The 16,900-nt window shown below is 41.6% G+C and overlaps 1 long non-coding RNA gene across 1 annotated transcript in view; it reads left to right on the forward strand.

The window, feature by feature from the left end:
* Positions 1-12,546, forward strand: part of LOC309398191 — a 188,813-nt gene extending 176,267 nt beyond the window's left edge. Inside the window, exon 5 of the long non-coding RNA XR_014176365.1 lies at positions 12,405-12,546. This is a non-coding gene — a long non-coding RNA (uncharacterized lncRNA). The remainder of the gene's footprint in view (positions 1-12,404) is intronic.
* Positions 12,547-16,900: the final 4,354 nt, after the last annotated feature.

Genomic DNA, 16,900 nt, shown 5'->3' on the forward strand with positions numbered 1-16,900 from the left:
GCATAAGATCTTGTCAGAGTTTGTTGCAGAAAATCACTTCCAGAAAGCACACACAGATAACCGATTCAGCTGGATTCATTAACTTCTTTATATACATATAAGAATAAATGAATAAATGTACAATACCAACAGGTGGTTCTTCCAAGTAAACACAAGGCAGGAGCATTACAGGCAAACACAAGCAGTTAGTTTCACTTTAACAGACAAGCCCAGACAGACTCTAGTTTACTTCTCAGAGCAGCAGACTACTTAAGTTTCTGTTTCAATTCTCTGCACACTCAGATCTGTTTAAGCCCCCATTGGCTGACTTAGTTGCTATGCCTATTCATTGGCTGACTTGTTCCCATGTCTCTCCCAGTCATGAATATTTTAACAGATCTGACTCTCTTTTCAGGCCTGGGCTTCGTTTGCTTATGGAGCCCTTCGGGTATTTATAGTTATAGTTATTCTAGTCTGGGTTACTTTAGATTTCATGTTTTAAAGTGTTTGAATTGTTTATTTGGATATTGTAAACCACCCACCAGCCAGTCTATTGGAGTCGACAGCCATAATAAATTTAATAGGAAAAATCAATAAATAAAATAATAATTTGCATAAATATAAATCAGTCGATTAAGAGCAAACATGTTTATTATTGACAGAAGATGGCAAACCGGATGTTCTGAAGTACAAATCTTAAGATCTCCCAATGCCAGGGACCATATGGGCTGATCACAGCATTCAGCTACATCTGCAGAGCCATAGAGTATCCCCCATACCTTGGTAACAAAAGACCGAAAGTTGATCTTATAATATTCATGATCTGCACTGATGGGTTCATTGATTATGTGCCATCAATTCATTTTCAGCTTGTAGCAACCACATGGATTTTCTCTGTGGTGATCTATCCTTAGCCTGGTCTTTCAAGTCTTCTAATAGTGTGCTCATCACCACTTTAATTGAGTCTATCCACCTCTTACGGCTTGCAATTGTTGAACGTAGCCATAGAGGTTTCGATTGTGCACTTCAGGGCTGAATCAGAGTGGTGGTACTCTGCTTTCCTTGGGAAAAGTATATTTCTGATAGCTTATTCAATGTTCGAAATACATGGAAGACCTTTTCTTAAATCATTATGTCAAAAGTCTTTTGTCCCAGAATGCACCATACAGACATATAAAAGAACTGTCTAAAACCCCAACTCAGATGTAGTAATATCACAGTGCTTCTTCGGTGGTAGCTAGCAAAACTTATATTTCCTGACTTAATTGACTCCCAGGTGCTTCCATATCCACTTTCAACTAGAAATTGATGAAAAAATGTTCCTTTGCAGCTTTAGCTATGTGTGCAGACCAGGTGCCTGCAAGGCGGTCTTGACTTCTGGTGGCTGGATTGGAGAAGAGTCTTGATTTGACCTAGGCTTCCCCTGCAGCACAAAACTGAGCCCTCGTCCGGTAAACCCATTTTATTTAATTTACAGTGAATTCCTCTCCAGCAAAGTCCCAGCCCACAGTCGTTCAAGATAATTCACAATGACCTGGCTTGGAGAGTGGCCAGGCCGATATCTTTCAGATGCCACAATACTTGGCAAGAATGCAGGAAGGAACTAATTGTCTCCTGCAAACTCCACTCCCCTTTCGCTCCTCTTATATTCCCTATGGGAGGGGGCATTCATCGTTCACCTGTGGCTTTACTCCCAAGTCAACCCTTGTTCCTTAGCTGTTTCCTTCGTCTGACAACTCTGCACATGCACACAATGAGAACAGGCTCCAGCTGTTCATCTGCCTCACTGATGTCTGACTCCAAAGGCAGCTGATAACTGTCAGACGGTCCTGGCCTCATTTCTGCCTCCGATGCAGAGCCCTTGTCAGAGCCTTCCCCAGACTCCAGGACTGCTCCATGCCCCCCCCCACCTCTTCACTGTCTGAATCTGCCACCAGCTCTGCTGGCCACTGGCGGGCAACAACAACTCCTGAGAATACCACAGACAACTAACAAAGGATCAGTGAACAAATCAACCCAGAATTTTCACTCCAGGCGCAAATGACCAGGTTTAAATTATCCTACTTTTGAGCCCATTATGCATCGTTCTCTCTTTTAAGAGATGCAATTCTTACATTTCTGTAAATCTGTTTATAAATGTATGGAATTTGGCATCCCTTCTCTGTGGCTTGCCCAGTCATTAGCTTTCTTGAGTTTAGTGTGATAAAACACATAAAATGATAATATAAATGCAAAAAGGTATAGATGTTAAGTCGCATGGATTTCCACTTAAAGAAATTTATATGTTTGATTAACTCACATTTAAAATTAATGGGACTTTAAAATGTTTAGCTTCCTCTCTTTCCCTCTGTCCCCAAAGAAAGGGTCTTGAGAAGGGGAGGGGCACTTTGAAAGAAGTACAATTTAAAGTTAATATTCATTAGCAAAGCTGCTAGTTCTGGGTAATTGATTCTCAGCTCCAGATGTTCCCATTTTAACTAAACGCTATAGAGAAATGTTTAATTTATTGGTATCTTGATCATTTAAAAAATGTTTTGTCCTATGATCATAAAATCCAAAACAGACAAGCGGAAAGGATTTTCTTTTATTTCCATGCTAACTTTATTTTACTGCTCTTTTCAAAATAAATTTTAAAGAAGTCTACCTTCAGCAAAGGGGCATTCATGGGGAACTTTTAATTCTCTGATGTCGCTTTTTCGCTACATGTAGGCGATATTTAAACAACGTTACAGTCATTGGCTAAAATACATGCTACTACTTCTTGGGCTCATTTAAAGGTATACGTCAAACGATTTGGCTGCTTAGGGAATATTCTTTGGAAAGATGAATCTTTATACCAGAAGGATACAGGATGAAATTTAGAGCAAACTGGAATTCAACAAGTGCCTTATTGCATGTCTGTAACTTCATTGTAGGGATGTGGTGGCTTAGTAGCTAAGACACTGAGCTTGTCGATCAGAAAGGTCAGCAGTTTGGTGGTTCAAATCCCTAGCGCCGCGTAGTGGAGTGAGCTCCCATTACTTGTCCCAGCTTCTGCCAACCTAGCAGTTCGAAAGCACGTAAAAATGCAAGTAGAAAAATAGGGACCACCTTTGGTGGGAAGGTAACAGTTTTCCATGCACCTTCGGCATTTAGTCATGCCGGCCACATGACCACAGAGATGTCTTCGGACAGCGCTGGCTCTTCGGCTTTGAAACAGAGATGAGCACCGCCCCCTAGAGTTGGGAATGACTAGCACATATCAGCAAGGGGAACTTTTACCTTTACCTTTAACTTCATCGTCTCTCACCATTTTCTAGTCAGTTCTTGTTGGAATATTTCAATTGTGGTCTGTATTTCTGGTCAATTTTTATCATAAACAAAATTGCAATTAAGCTGTAGTCCAGGACAAAATTAGTTAAATTTGGTTTTTAAGGGAATTGAACTGCAGATCCTTCTGGAAGACAAATTGAGATATTTGTGGTTAAATCCATAGTAGCTATGAAAGCTAAGGTCAGCTATTGTTTATGAGGAGATATTTGTGCTGGGAACAAAGGAAGATAGCCATCACATTGTAAAACAAAAAGCCAACTGATTTATTTTATCTTTCTTTAGATGTTTAGATCTGGGTACGTCTGACCATATCTCTCTGCTACTATGCCCAAAGTATATCACCCTTAGGAAAAGGATACAGCCAGTCTTGAAAACTGTCAAAATCTGGCCAGAGGGAGCACTCTGCCAGTTGCAGGGCTGCTTTGAGAGTACCGAGTGGAGTATGTTGGAATATTTGGAGCTGCAAGAATTCACTGACACTGCACTCTCATACATTAAAACATGCACAGACAATGTAACAGTGAATAAGCCCATCAGAGTTTACAGTAATCGTAAACCCTGGATGTCAGCAGAGGTACAATCACTCCTGAGAGTCCGAAACTCCACCTTCAAGGCAGGAAACAAAGACAAATACAATGAAGCCAGGGCAAACTTGAGAAGAGGCATTAAGGCAGCTAAACAGAAATACAAACAAAAGGTAGAGAAGCATCTGGAAGATAATAGCTCAAGTCAGGTGTGGCAGGGGCTACAACACCTAACCAACTATAAGGGCAATATGGAAAAAAATAGCCAATGCTAATGCCTTGCTAGTAGAGGAGCTAAATAGCTTCTTCACCTGCTTTGAGGTCAAAAGATCAGTCTATGTGGCTCTATCCCAAAGGCCCTCTAACCTCCAGCCACTCACCCTGGATGAACATCAAGTGAAAGCTGAGCTGAAGGCTGTAAATCCCAACAAAGCTGCAGGTCCAGATGGGGTGTTGGGGAAAGTGGTAAAAACCTGTGCTGACTAATTAACAGGGGTCCTGACAAGGATTTTTAACATCTCCCTGCAACAGGCTGAGTCTCATCATGCTTGAAAGCAGCCACGATTATCCCAGTTCCAAAGAAAGCAGCCATAAATAGCCTGAATGACTGTAGACTCATTGCACTGACGTCTATAGTGATGAAGTGCTTTGAGAGGCTGGTCCTACAATACCTCAGGTCCTGTCTTCCACCAAATTTTGATCAACGCCAGTTTGCTTATAGAAACAACAGGTTGATAGGGGACACCATCACCACTGCTCTACATATTGCATTGAGGCACCTTGAGAAATCTGGGAAATATGTCAGAATGCTTTTTATAGACAATAGCTCGGCCTTTAACACCATTTTACCAGGCATTCTCATTGAAAAGTTGACTGATCTGAATTTCCCTCCCCTCACTTGTGAATAGATCAAACACTTCCTGGCGGTAAGTCAGGAAGTAAGGGTTGAGTCCTTTACATCTTCCACGCTGAAGCTCACCACAGGCTCCCTTCAGGGATGGGTGCTCAGCCCCTACCTGTACCCCCTGTATACATATGACTGCATATCCTCTGATCCATCCAATATCATAATAAAGTTTGCAGACGACACAACGGTGCTGGGTCTCATAACTTGAGAGGACGAATCAGCATACAGGGAAGAAGTCCAGAAGGTATCTGTGTGATGTTCAAGAAACAACCTATAACTAAATACTAGTAAGACAAAGGAGATGGTGCTAGATTTCTGGAAGCACAGAGAGGAGCCTGCCCCATTGTATATCGAGGGGGGCTGTGTGGAGAGGGTTTCCTCTTTTAAATTCTTGGGAGTGCTTATTAGTCAAGATCTCATGTGGAAAATCAACACGTCTCTGGTGATTGGAAAGGCACAATAGAGACTTCATTTCCTTAGAGTCCTGCAAAAAAATCAGGTGGAACAACATCGGTCCACCATAGAAAGGGTCCTCACATATTGCGTTAACAGTATGGTGTGTTGCTTTAACTGCTGCGGACAGGAAGGCCCTACAGAGAGTGATCAATTTGGCACAAGAAACCATTGGTTGCCCTCTGACACCACTGGATGACATCGCCAGATCTCGCTGCTTTAGCAGAGTAAGGAAGATACTCAGAGATGATTCACACCTTGGTCAGTGTCTCTTCGCACTTCTACCATCGGGCAGAAGACATCGAAGCATAGCCATCTGAACAAATAGGTTTAAAAATAGTCTCTATCCTTGGGCTGTCAGATTGTTAAATACAACCACAATCACTCCACACACACGCTAGGTTTTTTTTCTTTTTCTTTCTTTTTTCGTTTCTGCTATAATTTTGCACCAGTGAGGTTAAAACCAATTTCGTTGTATTTAAGTACAATGACAATATAGATTACACTTATGTTATTTGGAGCATGCTGGGTTTTTAAAGGTTGGATTATTTTCCCAACATTTCTTGGAATGACTGAATGTGCTTGGATGGTCAGATAACCATTTCAGGAAGTACTAAGAAAAAAAAAGTCTATAATCTTTTAAAAGCCCCAATGGGGTGTAAGCTTGTTGAACCTCTTCAAAAAGTAAAGGTATATAGCAAATCTTCTTTCCTCCCTCCCTCTCTCCTTTTCTTCCTGCCCTCTCCTTCCTTCCTGACTTCTCCTTCCTTCATTCCTGCTCTCCCTCTCCTTCCTTCCCTCTCCTTCCTTCCTCCCTTCCTCCCTTCCCTCTCCTTCCCTCCTTCCTCCCTCCCTCCCTTCCCTCCCTCTCCTTCCTCCCTCCCCTTTCCTTCCTTCCCTCCCTCTCCTTCCTTCCTTCCTTCCTTCCTTCCTTCCCTCTCCTTCCTTCCTTCCCTTTCCTTCTTTCCTTCTTTCCTTCCCTCTCCTTCCTTCCTTCCTTCCTTCCTTCCTTCCTTCCTTCCTTACCTCCTCCCTCCCTCTCTTCCTCACACACATCCTACAACAGGTTGGTCATTCATGCTTGGGGAAATCAAAGAGGTCTTCACTTAGTGTTGGAAGACTACGGTGTATATAGCAATAAGTCCCTGTAGGAAAGACATTCCTCAACTGGGGGAAGGCTACCACTGATGAAGCCCTTTCCTTGTCAGATCTCCATGGCCTTCTTTTGGAGACACACGTGGATAAGGTCCTTACATGAAGCATTTAAGATCTGGAACATGTAAATGTAGTAATAGAAATTCCTTCATGAAAGATGAGCTCCAAGTTGTTTTAAAGGTTGATATTGTCGTTGCAGAAATGAACTAATGCTGGAAGACAAATCATAGCATGTAATCACACTGGTTAATACCAATAAAGTCGTGCAGCTGTCTTATTTGCAATCACCCTGATATATCTTTGGGGCCTGAGCTGTTATAATCCTGCTTCAGACTTCTGTCATAAAACAAGGCTGGAGAAAAGCTCCGATTTGCAGGGGAACAGCAATGTTCTGCTCCGATAAGCATTGACTGTAGCGAGGTAAGCTCCCTCCAGTGCGCATTCTTCATAGGTTCCAGACAGTCCAAGAAGCATCATCTGCCAGCATATGTTCCAAGAATAACTAATTGTTCAATGTAACAGCAGGTTCCTTATTACAGAAATTGATTTCACAGTTTGGTTACGGTGCTGCGCGTATGCGTATGCCCCCCCACCAACATCCATGGAGATGTTTCATCTTTGTTTAACCAAACAGAAGCCTACTTAGTTTGCCTTGTCAAATGCTGGAACATAAGCTTGGAGGAGGAGGTGGGAGGGGGCTCGCCTGTGGCAAAACATTTTATTGTTCTGCAAATATATACAGGAGGAGCTGTTCCCGCTAGTCCTTGAAGAAATGTTGAGCTTGACGTGCGGATTTCTAATTTCCTGGTTCAGGAGGAAATCACAGGTAGGCATAAGGGAGGTTTTTTTAAAAAAATTGAGTTCATTTTTTTAAAGCTTAATTTGAACTTCCTGGAATAATACCTAGATGGGAGAAGAATTCATCTTTTGAAGGCCTCCCCCCCACTCCAGTAACTTTGTGATAGAGCTGACAATGTAAAAATTGCATATTAAGAGAAAGTTGCATGCGGGAACAATATAATAGAAGAAACTCTGTATGAAGTATGTCTTAGGGAATGCAAAAATATTTGTGTGCATTTTGTAAAAAAAAAATGCAGATTGATGTGGAAATTGCTTATGTCTCTTCATGTGAATATGAATACAGATCGAAGAGATACGGTGCCCTAGAAATAAATTCATTTATCCATTATTTTTTGCTTTTTCCAGTCTACAACTAGATCTCCACATATTGGGCCAATTGACCAGCCCTACATACTACATACAAAGAAGAAGGAGTCAAGCTATTCTTCAAAGCACCTGAGGGCAAGAGAAGAAGCAATGGGTGGAAACTAATCAAGGAGAGAAGCAACTTAGAACTAAGGAGAAATTTCCTGACAGTTAAAACAATTAATCAGTGGAACAGCTTGCCTCCATTTGTCTGAAATGGTATAGGGTTTCCTGCCCAAGCAGGGGGTTGTATTAGAAGACCTTTAAGGTCCCTTCCAACTCTGTTATTCTATTCTTTTCTATTCTACTTGGGATTTTCACTTGTGCTAACTTTCCCCCCCCCCACCCCCAATTTAATTGCATGTGTTTTGCTTCCTTCAACATCCATGTTTTTCTCACACAGGGCATGCTAACTTTGGATTTATCTTCAGTCAATTAAGCAGTGCCCGGTCCAGTTAGTATTTAAAAGGAGCTCTCACAGTTGTGGTTTAGAATGAGAAGTTGGAAAAATATCCCAGAATGCGGCCTTCCAACAACTTTACCTGGATGGTTGAGAATCTTCATCAACATATTGCAACACATATTGTGAAGAAACACCGGAAGTTGGTTTGGGAAGGATTGATACGTTCCAATACTCCGTGCCTAACTAACTTGCTCTAACTGATGTAGCTGCTTGGATGAGTAGCCAAATGTCTCAAACTAATAAGGTCAAGGTAAAGGTTCCCCTCGCAGATATGAGCTAGTCATCCCCAACTCTAGAGGGCAGTGCTCATCTCCATTTCAAAGCCGAAGAGCCAGCGCTGTCCGAAGACGTCTCCGTGTCATGTGGCTAGCATGATTAAACGTTGAAGGCACATGGAACGCTGTTCCCTTCCCACCAAAGGTGGTCCCTATTTTTCTACTTGCATTTTTACATACTTTCAAACTGCTAGGTTGGCAGAATCTGGGACAAGTAATGGGAGCTCACTCTGTTACGCAGTGCTAGGGATTCGAACCGCTGAACTGCCAACATTTCTGGATGACAAGCTCAGCGTCTTAGCCACTGAGCCACTAACTTCTAACTAACTCTAACTAACAAACTAACTAACTAACTAACAAGACCATAAGTCTCATTGCCATGACTCAACTTTCAGACAACTTCCCTTGGTTGACTGAGAATCTTTGTCTAATAACCCAGAATGCAGTGACCTACTGTACCATGTTGATATCATTAATAGGAAAACACCATAGACAAATATGTCCATGTAGCCACTAGGTTTCAACTTGAGAGAGGCTGAAAATGGGGTGCTGACCAGCAGTTAAATGTACAGCAGATTCCAATATCATCATTATTTCCAGTAATGTATCCAGGTATCATAGGCCCCCAAATTGAAAATAGGAATACAAATGCCTGCAATGCTGGATTTTATTTAGAAACATGAACTTCTGGAACTTCCATAGTATTGGACCAAAATGATGGAAGCACCACCATGCTCTACCTCTTTCTGACATGCATGCAATAACATGATGCATATGGAAAAAAAGGGGGTTGGACTTGTAATTTGATGCTGCTTTGGTCAGATTCATATATTTAACAGAATAACAAGAGTTGGAAGGGACCTTGAAGGACTTCTAGGACTTCCTGCTCAGGCAGGAAACCCTTTACCATTTCAGACTAATGGTTGCCCAATCTCTTCTTAAAAACCTCCAGTGTTGGAACATCCACAATTTCTGGAGGCAAATTGTCCCATTGATTAATTCTTCTAATTTGACCTGCCCTGTGGATGCCACTCTTTGGAAGAGCATCCAAGGAAAAAGACAGTGGGAAGATGGGGTAGATGAGAGCATCCTGTTGGTAGCCTCATTAGTTTGTCTTCTCATACATGGCAACCTTGGAGTAGCCAGGACTGCCGAAGAGGTAAGCTTTACCCAAGACAAGCATTGCTTCCATCTTGCCCACAAGGGTTAACTTCTCCCTTGTAACACAAGATTTGATGAATTAGAACCGAGGTGCCCGAATAATGGCAAGGAATAGTGTGATTTCCCTGCCAAGAAAAGAAGCAAACCCAAAATCTGGGCTAAGACATCGCACTTTTGGAATGCAAACAAGGTCTCTGTGATGCCTCAGGCAAACCAAGTGGCTTTTCTCTTTCTGTTATGGCTGATTTGTTTGTATTTATTGAGCAGTATTTTAATGAGAAGACAACAATCTGAGCAAGATGCTGATAGCTTTTTCCCCCCCTCTCCCGCCTCCCTTTTTCCTCCCTTCCCTCCCCCTGAAAAAAGAAACAGGTCTTGCTTTGCTTGGCATTATTTACATCATTGTGGAGGCCGATTAAATTTCATCACCTTTGCAAATTTTTTTTAAAAAAAGATGCAGATGGTGAACACGTTTAGATTATCATTGAAGCGGCCATTAATTATGGCGAGATAGTCCATCGTCTGCCTCCATTAAGCCTAATGGGATATGAATCAAGTTGAAGACATTGTGCACTGCTATAGCACATGAGATGCCAAAAGCCACACGTCTATGCACAGGGAGGTGTGTGTGTGTGTGTGTGTGTGTGTGTGTGTGTGTGTGTCTTGACGAAAAAGAAGAATATATAAGCATTCTCTACTTCCAGGCTCCAGATTTTCAGTGTTTTTGCTCTGCTGTTAGGTGGAGGCTTGGGAGATGTGAATGATGTGTGTTTTGGCAACAATCTAGAAGGGCTGAGCCAAAAGATTTTGCTGTGACATCTTGGTTTTTTTCCCCCTTCTTCTTGTTTTAATTCAGAAAATGCATCAAGTGGCCTTCTACTCTAATGATATCATCATTGGAGAAGAGTTGCATTCATTATAAGTAGGATTGGCGCTTGCCAGCCATCTATCTTGGGGTCTGTAAAGTGAAGATTTTGTGGGGTGAATATGCAGCCATCTGCTCTAAAAGGCACACTGAACTACAGTGCCTTTACAAGGTTGGTACCTGGGCAGTGCACCTGTGTCCAGAAGACATTTTTCTTGAATCAGCTTAGCCTGATTCTTCTTAGCCTGGAATTGGGTTGGGCTAGTGTAGAGAAAAGAAGGACTAGGGGTGACATGATAGCAGTGTTCCAGTATTTGAGAGGCTGCCACAAAAATGAGGGGGTCATATTATTCTCCAAAACACCAAAAGGCAGGACAAGAAACAATGGATGGAAACTAATCAAGAAGAGAAGCAACATGTAATTAAGGAGAAACTTCCTAACAGGGAGGATAACTAATCAGTGGAACAGTTTCCCTCCTTATGTTGTAGGTGCTTCATCATTGGGATTTTTAAAAGAAGAGACTGGGCTGAAATGGTATAGAGTCTCCTGCTTGAGCAGGGGGTTGGACTAGAAGACCTCCAAGGTCCCTTTCAGCTCTATTTTGATTGATTGATTGATACCAAATCTATTTTTTAAATCAAACCTCACCAGGCTCAAAGTTGACTCAGTCTTCCATCCTTCCGAGGTGGGTAAAATGAGGACTCAGATGGTTGGGGGCAAGAGGCTGACTCTGTAAACCGCTTAGAGAGGGCTGCAAAAGCATTGTAAAGTGATATATAAATCTAAGTGCTATTGCTGTCGCTATCATGTACAAAATAATGTATGACAGATTTAGAAAGAAATCCCACCAGGGTGGTACTACTGAATTCTAAGATGGAACATTATCTGCATAAATCAACAGTTTTGATGGATTGATTATGTCCTTAATAGAGGAAACCACACCCTGTTTTTCTCTCTCCTACATGCTCCAGCATTGGTCGTTTGAGAATGAGCAACCATAGTGCCATCATTTCATAGTTCATGTCCTCTATGTGATCCTTAGGTCATGCAACTATATTTTTCCAGCACAAAGATGTACAGTAATGTGGAAATATGAACACTCACTAATCTTGTAGGATGTAGGCAACAGTGTACAGGAAGTCTATTCTGAATTCTTGGAAAGACACTATTATTACAGGTAGTTTAATGGCAAAAAAAAAGCCCGTTTGGAAGGGTGGATGTGGACTTATGACCGTGTGATTCATTTAACAACTGCCATAAAAATGGTCGAAAAGGTTGGGTCTGGTCATGTGGTGCTTTGACTTATGACTGCAGTGATTCATGAATAGAATTCTGGACCCAACTCTGGTTGTAAGTTGAAGACTACCTGCAATGTCAATAGCTTACCTGAGCTGCTCTCTGACCTTTAACTTAGAAGGGAGGGAGGGAGGGAGGGAGGGAGGGAGGGAGGGAGGGAGGGAGAGAGAGAGAGAGAGAGAGAGAGAGAGAGAGAGAGAGAGAGAGAGAATGCTTTCAAAAAGAAGGATGACGGAGTTTGCTCTTCCCCACAGAACTTAGCTTGTCCTCAAAGATGAAATGCTTTGTAAGATTCACCAAGCATGAATTGTTACTGAGTCATCCACCTTGTGGAGAGAAACACCCTACTTCACTGTGATTTATTTTGTAAGCTTTATTTAAACTGTCCCCCTCCCGTCCTCTTCCTCCAATATCATCACCTTTATTTCCATGAAAGCAATGATTTGATAAAGATAGGGAAAAATAAAAAAGGGGGGGGATAAAGACTCCATAAAACAGATTTAGAAGAAAAAGAGCCTTTCCTGTGTATGAGCACTCCCATTACGAAGAAAATATGGATGCATTTTCTTTCCCCTTGAAGAAAACATCTCTGTTTTTTTTTAAAAAAAAAGTTTTGTGGAGTTGTTGCATGAGTTCTGTGTATGATATATGTTACCATTTATTTTTCATGGTTGTTCTCAGCTGCTTTCCGTTCTATTTTACCAAGATATCAGTCACATTTCAACACCCTGCAAGATGTAAGACTTTGATGAAATAAACAAGGAGAAACATTCTTGTCACTCAAGTTGTCACTGCCGTTTAACGTAGGGAGAAGAATGCTGTGCACTTCCACCAATCCGGGACCTTGAAAAGATTATTTGGGAATGAGGCTCTACAAACTACCGATCTTCCACTTTGCCAATCCCGATTTGTTCTTTGCTTCAATTCAGCCATGGTCTTCAATCCAAAGAAGAGGTAAGTCAAATCATTGCTTGACTCAATGGTTAAATGGATGGATGGATGGATGGATGGATGGAGGATGGATGGAAAGATAGAAAGGTAGGAGAGAGAGAGAGAGAAATGACATAGAAAGATAGATAGATAGATTATAGAAAGAAAGAAAAAGAAAGAAAGAAAGAAAGAAAGAAGATAGGTAGGTAGGTAGGTAGGTAGGTAGGTAGGTAGGTAGGTAGGTAGGTAGAGTTTCTATTATTAGTTAGAGGCATGCCTCTTTAGATCAAAGCTCTGTACCCAATTGTTCCTTATTGAAAATATTGATCAGTCCTCAGTTTGACCAGCTGATGGAAAACGGTGATTACACAGTGATAATAGGTCTTTAGCTCTAACATCTCACCTGCTAAAAGAAGCAAAAGTCATATTTAGTAAAAATGGCAGTTTGAAGCCAAATCAATGGCTCACATTCCCTCTGGCCTGAGACAGAAACATTTTAAAACAGAACGAGAGAAACGCATGTGGTAATTTATGACGGTGACTTGAGAATGTAGCTCTTTATCTAACATTCATCCACAGTTAAAGAAATGAATTCTTCTGTGCTTGAAGGACGCTCCTTGTCGTAATGAAAATGGTTCAGGAAGTCCCAAATGCTCTGTGACCATGTTATGGATAAGCTTTATTGGTTTTAAACCCCATTCCGTAATGAGATCATTTTATCCATCACTGCCCCCTACCACAGAAAATGCTCTTTGTGACCAAAATAAAAACATCAAGGCCATTCTAATTTGGATGACAGCTGTCCCAAATTTAATGTAACTATGACTCATACGCAGTGGCTCAGTGACTAAGACACTGAGCTTGTCGATCAGAAAGGTCAGCAATTCAGCGGTTCGAATCCCTAGCGCTATGTAAAGGAGTGAGCTCCAGTTGCTTGTCCCAGCTTCTGCCAACCTACCAGTTCGAAAGCATGTAAAAATGCAAATAGAAAAATTGGGACCACCTTTGGTGGGAAGATAACAGAGTTCCGTGCGCCTTCCATGTTTAGTCATGCCGGGCACATGACCATGGAGACGTCTTCGAACAGCACTGGGTCTTCAGCTTTGAAATGGAGATGAGCACCGCCCCCTAGAGTAGAGAATGAGTAGCACATATGTGCGAGGGCAACCTTTACCTTCACTTATGACTCAATGCCCCAAACTAAACTATAGTGGCGACATTCAGAAGAAACTAAAATGGCACTTGGGTCACTGATTAGAATTCTTGCTTGGGGTATTTCTCCAAGGGCAAGAATTGGTAGATCTCATCAAAGCAAGAAGAAATAGAAAAATATGGATGCAGAAGACTGGCATAATTCTTAACGTCTACCTCCTGGCATATATATTTCCTACTGGTTTTTTAGGGGACTTAATTTTATAAGACACTGGGGTTTAAAACTTTGTATATTTTAAATTATTTATTTAGCAATTACAGTTCTGTCTATTTTATCCTCCTCTTATTTATGTATTTATCCATTTAATAATTTTTAATTGTTATTATGTATGATGTTTTTGATATGGACTGTACACCGCCCCGAGTCCCTTTTGGGAGAGGGGGCGGTCCAGAAGTGCTAATTAAATTAAAATTAAATTAAAAAGACACCCAGAAGTCCTCACCTTTACAATCCAAGAACAGAAAAGGATAAGAGAATTGGATGTGACATTGGGAGTCTTCTAATCCAACCCTCTGCTCAGGCAGGAAGCCCTCTACCAGAAGTTGTGAATGCTCCAACACTGCAAGTTTTTAAGAAGTGATTGGATAACCATTTGTCTGAAGTGGTGTAGGTTTTCCTGCCTGACCAGGAGGTTGGACTAGAAGACCTCCAAGGTCCCTTCCAATTCTGTTATTCTGTTCTGTCATTCACAATTTCTAGAGGCAAGCTGTTCTGCTGATTAAATGTTGTAACTGTCAGCATGTTTCCCCTTAATTCTAGGTTGCTTCTCTCCTTGATTAGTTTCCATCCATTGCTTCTTGTGCTACCTTCAGCAGGGTGGTGCGGTGGCCAAGAGGTGGAGCTCTCGCCTCACAATCAGGAGGTGTGAGTTCGATCCTAGGTCTCTAGGATCTATTTATCTCTCTGGGCACAGTGAGAATATATCCGCTGAACAAAGCTCTGCCATTGTCAATAGGAAAGGCATCTGGCCATTAAACGCTCTGCTAGCTCCATTTGCTTGCCCAGACACCACCCCGAAAGGGATTACGGGGTCGTTAAATGATGATGTTGATGACTTGTGCTACCTTCAGGTGCTTTGGATAATAAGATGATCTCAGTGGTGGGATTCAATTTTTTTTTACTACCGGTTCTGTGGGCATGGCTTGGTGGGCATGGCAGGGGAAGGATACTGTAAATCCCCATTTCCTCCCAATCAGCTGGGACTCGGGAGGCAGAGAATAGATGGAGGTGTGAACAGTCAAAAGATGGTATTTTCTGGTTCTCTAGACTACTCAAAATTTATGCTACTGGTTCTCCAGAACTAGTCAGAACCTGCTGAATACCACCTCTGGCTGACCTCCTCTTCTTTGTGGCAATCCCTTAACCCAGGGAGAGTCTCTTCTGACATATTCACCATACCTTTCTTCTTTTTTGTGAGCTCAGCTCTTTCTTATCTGGCTGTTGCTTGGTATGTTGCTCCTTCTCCTGTTTCCCAAAGCCATTTCCACATACCATTGCAATATGCTTGTAGATATTAGCAGATCAATGTTCTTCTATATGGTATTTAAGCATATAGCATGCCAACGCAACTACATATGCACACCTGGAGAGTGCTTTGAAAGAAGAATCCATGTGTCTCTGTGTGTTTGTATTAGGTTCTCTTTTCTATTTATTCTATCAGTCTCCATTTTATTTGATAACATCTTTTATTATTAGGCTTATTCTTCGAGTCTGATGGGGAGAAAAAAACATGTCTTTGAAGATTTTGAACTTCCACTCAATACTTCTAATCCAATTTCTTACAGTTCTGTGCTGCTCTTGAAGATGTTTTCTTATTGCTGAAATGGTATAATATTTTCCCCTGCTTTATAGCAAGCTGAACTGCGAATGAATTGAAAATGTGTCCATAATGACACTCGGCTGATCCCAGACCTACCTCAGCCTTGAACAAAATGTTTTCACTCTAGATTATAACGTATTCGCAAAAACCACTTAAGATTTCAAATAATGCTTTTTATGTTATTATGTACCATGAAGATTGTTCTGGTCCTCTTTTTTCCTTTGTGTTTGTTTCTATTTTAGCTGACTTTATGTACAATTTGCCCAAATATATGTACTTATATGCCCACATATGTATGTACTTGTGTAAGATAAATGATAGATTAGATGATAGATAGGGAGGGAGGGAGGGAGAGAGAGAGAGATGATAGGTAGGAAGCAATACATTGATAGATAGATAGATAGATAGATAGATAGATAGATAGATAGATAGATAGATAGATAGATAGATAGATGACGGATGGATCGATGGATCAATGGATCGATCGATCGATGGATACTGTAATATATACATATGTGTGTGTGTGTGTGTGTGTGTGTGTGTGTGTGTGTGTGTATGTATGTATAGATGATAGATGATGAATAGATAGATAGATGGATAGATACACAGAGAGATGAGAGAGATGAGAGAGATGAGAGAGAGAGATATGATGGATGGATGGATGGATGGATGGATGGATGGATGGATGGATGGATGATAGATAGATAGATAGATAGATAGATAGATAGATAGATAGATAGATAGATGATAGGTAGGTAGGTAGGTAGGTAGGTAGGTAGGTAGATAGATAGATAGATAGATAGATAGATAGATAGATAGATAGATAGATAGATAGATAGATAGATAATAGATGATACAGGAGTGGAGGAAGTTACACAATATCTTTGGGAGCACAACAAAAAACAAAAACAAAGGTTAGAAAAATAGAACTCAGAAGCGTTTATATAAGGAAATGTGCAGAAAAACCTATAGGTGCTTTGATGTTTGGAGGTGTTTGGAGGCCGTACGGGTCTGGATGGATGGCAACCGACTAAAACTCAACCCTTCCAAGACGGAGTGGCTGTGGCTTCCGGCCTCCCGGTTCAACCAGTTACTTCCATCACTGGCCATTGGGGGCGAGCAACTGGCCCCCATAGAACGGGTGCACAATTTGGGCGTCCTCCTGGATGCCCGGCTGTCCATGGATGACCATGTAACAGCCGTGGCAAGGGGGGCGTTCCATCAGGTTCGCCTGATGCGCCAATTGCGCCCCTTATTGGACCGGGATGCCCTACGCACAGTCACCCATGCGCTGGTGACGTCTCGCCTGGACTACTGCAATGCTCTCTACATGGGGCTTCC

This window comes from Natrix helvetica, assembly GCF_964273705.1.
Source record: "Natrix helvetica genome assembly, chromosome: 12".
Lineage (NCBI taxonomy): Eukaryota > Metazoa > Chordata > Lepidosauria > Squamata > Natricidae > Natrix > Natrix helvetica.